This window comes from Pyrus communis, chromosome 8 (genome assembly GCF_963583255.1).
Source record: "Pyrus communis chromosome 8, drPyrComm1.1, whole genome shotgun sequence".
In the NCBI taxonomy this organism is placed as follows: Eukaryota; Viridiplantae; Streptophyta; class Magnoliopsida; order Rosales; family Rosaceae; genus Pyrus; species Pyrus communis.
In genome coordinates, this window is record NC_084810.1 from 2,433,133 (window position 1) to 2,438,320 (window position 5,188).

Genomic DNA, 5,188 nt, shown 5'->3' on the forward strand with positions numbered 1-5,188 from the left:
GGGCGGGAGCACTAACACCGGGGGTGCAGGTTATGAGCTCTCTAAACAACTCAAACTACTACTGAATATAAACATGCATACCATTTACCTAGCACTTACCTGTGCGTCCACGGCACCCAATACGCATATATAAATGTATGCCACTACTAATGCATGTGATGATGCATAAACAATAATAATATGGTGCATGGCATAACATAAATAACCCTTTTTAATCAATTTATGGGAATATAAATGTATATAGGTATATACGGAAAACAAAAGCCCACTCACTGATAAGTGGAAGAGTCGTAGCCCCCCTGCCTCGAGTGCGAACGCTCGTCCTCGGGGTACGTGTCACCTATATGCGAAATAACTACAAAAACGTTAATTTAAAAGCACATAACCAACTTCTCGTAATAACTTCTCATACATTGCTCAAAATGGACAAATGAATATACCAACGTGCTCTACACAACCTCAGGATCACAACCATATTTTTAGAAAATTTTTCCTCCGCCACACGCACCGGCCACGCGCAGGCACGTGCGGCGCACACGGACGGCGTCAACTGATGCCGTGAGGAATATTCCGTTATTTCTAACGGATTCCGTCAACGGCGTCAGGAATATTCCGTCAGATTTGACGGAATATTCCGTCACCTTCTCCGGCGAGCCTCCGGCGACGTCGCCGGCGCCGGAAAACTGGAAAAATTTCAAACTTTGTTTTCTCACTCGTTTCTCAACCATTTTTCATGATTCTTGAACCAAAATGAAGCTTAGGACTAGTAGAATCACGATATACTACTTTTAAAGGCTAAAAACCACGGAATCATACCTATCTCAAAACTCAAAAACCGGCCAACTTCGAAACCCACGATTCCGACGTCCAATTTCGTCCAACGAGTTACTCTGATGCTCCTTAGGACCTCACTAAGACACCTATGAGCTTCAAAATCCCAAAAACGAGCTAGATCAAAACTTGCATGAATAGTACCCAAAACGGATTACCTCGAATCGACGTGAAAACGGTGAAGTTCTTACTTGAAAATGGTATGGTTGTGCTCCCCTCGACCTCACAAGCTCAACTGTGTCCTTGGTTTCCTCGATCTGTGAACGTTCGAGTGAGTGTGTGTTTGTCCGTACGTTTATGGTGAATGGGAAGGGAGAGAGAGAGACACGGGACAGAGATAGAGAAAGGGATAGAGAGACAGGGAAAATGACAGTGCATGTGTGTGTGGCCCAACACCTACCACACCACACAAAACCACCAAACGACATAACGAAACGAACTAGGGGTAGAAAAGTCATTTCACTAGTACGTTTTAATAATCCCGGGACGGGATGTCACAATATATTGGAGAGTCTAATTTATCCTTTAATATTTTTAATCTCATAAATTATGGATTTTATTTAAAATCTCATTAATATAAACAACTACAACTACAATTTTTAATTTTTAATTTAAAAATATAATAACCTACATAGAAATACATTATTATATTAATGTCAGGACTTCAATCACAAATTGAAAACCACCAAGGTTTTAGTCAAAGAACATTGGTAATTAGGGACCGCATCCTAAGTCTCTCTTTTTATAAATGGGTGTAAAGATAAATTAACATATTGAATTGGGTATGGGAGAGTAATTTAGGTAATAAATTTGGGTTTAAAAAGATATTAATTCTTTAATTAAAAATAATGGGTGTAGAGAGTAAGTTAGGTGTAGAAAGAGGTTACATGTGTTCAAATAAAATTTCGTGGGTATTAAATGCATAAATGCATGAGTTAAATCCCTTAAATAATGCTAGGGACCTCGATCAAACTATTTAAACAAATAAAGTTTCATTTTAACAATTAGGTTGACTATCCACTTAGTACTACAGTATAGTAATATTTCTCTTCACTTGTAAGTGAGATGTCTTAGATTCGATTCTCGCTAAAGGCGAATTTGAACCAATGTGAGGCTTAGTCACTCCTCCACCCCCTTTGTGTAGATAATATCGTTTACTCAAAAAAAAAAAAATTAAGTTGACTAGAGACCAAAACTAAAATGACCCATATAATTTTATAGTTCTTAGTTTAGTAACGTGTTGCATTTTAATTATTTTGTCAAATTTTTAGTTTGTTTATGCAAGTGGAGCTATAGTTTCTTTTTCATTGTCATGTAATCTTTCTTTTCCTGACGATATGATCTTTGTATGTTAGAGGTTGAACAAATTAAGATTTATATGTGAAATACAATGATGATAATTCGTAAAGTATGATATATATGTATATATATATATATATGTGTGTGTGAGTGTGTGTGTGTGTGTAGTACTTTAGTAGAAAATAATTGATTGTGGAGCCTTCAATTCCACTTAATGGAGTTTTCCTGAAACTTGCATCATGACGACTCTGAAAATAAAATATGATGTTGGAAAATATGTTTTTTTTTAGGGTAAATTTTGTCCCAACAAAGATAACGAGAATGAGAGTCCTTTATTTGTGGTGCGTTTAGACTTTGAATTCGTTTCATCGTGTGCCATTGTAATCATAATGTGAACAAGACTAGGAGGCCAACAAGAATTCACATAATCGATAGATGCTTTGAACAAGTTGCCTACAATCAATTATTTTCTACTAAACTACTATTTTTACTGTAAAAAGAAGGGTTCTTTAGATATAAATCCTTATAACTCTTATTTCTTAGATAAAAACCCACATAATTCTAAACATCCAAATAAAACCCAAATTTGAAAATGATTGCCAAGTAAAAAAGAATATATCATTGTGTGTATATAACGGTTAAACTGGTTGGGTGATGTGTTTCAGGTGTCATGCTGATTAAAAATAGTAATATATATCAATTAATAGCTACAAATTATTTCTTTTATTAAGCGATTAAAAAAATATATATATTAACGTTTTACGTATGAATTGCACTCAACTTATCATGTGGTGTGTATTTAAGCCAATCAAATAGTATAGTAAATCTTTAAATTAGTATATTAGTTGATGAAAATGAGTCATGGCATATTAAGCGGTTTTTTCTATAGTATATTAGCACATTAAGTATGAACTAAAAACGATTTATCGTATGGTGTGTATCAAAACCAATCAAATAGTATAATAAATCTTTAGTTCAATGTATCAAACGATGAAAATAAGTCCATACCTCATTAAATTAATCATGACTACAGAATCTCCAAGTCATTGGTAACTATACATTAATTTACCAGGCGAAATCCCCACATCAACGTCAATAACACTTTTGAAACTTGAATTTGGAGCTTTGCTTCTAAATTCAAACTAGGATGCATCGCATGTATCGTGGAAAGTAGAGTGAAGGTTAAAGCTTTTTTTAAGTCAAGGTTTCCCCACTTCCAATCTTACTCCGATTTTTGTGTCCCACCCGCAACGCCACAACGAAGGATGACAAGAGCGAATGTTCCCAGGGTTATACGGGTCATTTTGGAAACTTAATTGCGAGATTTGAAGCCGAAAACATCGGTAAGTGTCGGCCTGTGCCGTTGATTGTCTCACAACTTTCTCTGGGGCACGATCGAGAGAGTAATCTTTTTTTTTCCTTTTTTTTTTTTAGAAAAATTTATTTATAACATTATAAGATAGCACAAAATTAAAACGTGAAGTTCAGAAATTCAAGATTTATTTATAAAAGATTGTTTCTAGGAAAGTAGTATCACAAGGCATAAAGAAACAAAATATACATTACCAACTTTGGCTTGAGAACTATAAACACAACGCCCTCCAAAATATCGATACTTCAACTATAGCATTACACATTTTTATATGGGTCTAGATAAAAAATCTTTCCGTAGAAAACCACATGGACAAATTTTGAGATAGAGAAAAAAGAGCGTCATATATGCAATAGCTTGTGACAAAGAGATTAGTACACTTGAATCAACAACTATCCCAATCTAAAATTACAATCTTTAAGAGATTAGGCAATAGATCAGGTAGTTTTCGGTGGATCATTTTGTCGTCCAAAATTGCTTTTCAAAGAAATCATGGTTGAGAAGTATCAAGAAGAAATAATTTCCAAAAGCATAATTAGGCCAAGTGTTTGTAAAAGCCAATTGATCACGTGATTATTGTTAAAGTTGTTAGGGTTTTCTAGTCGTTAGGGTAACGTCCTAGTTCTTAGTGTTTGTTGTAAGAATGGATAATAATCCCTATTCTTGAGGGACACCTTTGTTGCATTTTCTGTTTTAGACTTAGTCAAATACCACGATCCTAGGGTTGTTATTTTCTTTTCAGTTTCATTGTAAAGCTATTTAATAGCCACCACTACGTTTGAATTCAATGAGAAAGTTCTCCTAGCAATTAAGTGTAATATAAAGCTTCCGTTTTGCAAAGTTCTTTGTTGTTCTTTATGGTTTTGATATCTGGTATTAGAGCCCCATCTCGGGGCCTGATCAAAAAGTTTGAAACACAGTCACTAGTTCAGCGTGAAGGAGTAACGACATGGCAACTTAGAGCAGTTTCATGCAGCCTGTTATCCAAAAGTTTGATGGACACTCTGATCACTGGAGCATGCTTATGGAGAATTTCTTACGGTCCAAGGAATATTGGAGTTTGGTCGAAATTGGGATCCTTGCAGCTGTAGCAGCAGAAATGATGGATCTCACTGAGGTACATAAGAAAACAATTGATGATCAAAAGCTGAAAGACCTGAAGGCTAAGAACTACCTGTTCCAAGCTATTGATCGATCCATTTTGGAGACAATCTTGAAGAAGGACACTACAAAGGATATTTGGGACTCTTTGAAGCAGACAAGGTACAACACAAGTCAAGCGTACCCAGTTGCAAGCTCTTCGCAAAGAGTTTGAAATGCTTCACATGAAGGCTGGAGAATCGGTGATCGATTACTTTGGAAGAACTCTCATCACAGCCAATAAGATGTGAATTCATGGAGAAAACATGGATGACGTGGTGATCATTGAGAAGATTTTGAGATCCATGACTCTAAAGTATAATTATGTTGTTTGCTGTATTGAGGAGATCAAGACGACAGAATGAGCACTTCGGGTTACATGTTCATGATGGACTCAGGAGCAGTGTTTTGGTCAGCGGAGCAACAATATATATATGGTTACTCTATCTAGCACAGAAGCAGAGTTTATTTCGGCTGCGTTAAGTTCTTGTCAAGCAATGTGGTTGAGGAGAATTTTATAGCAAATAAACATGATCAATGCAAGGC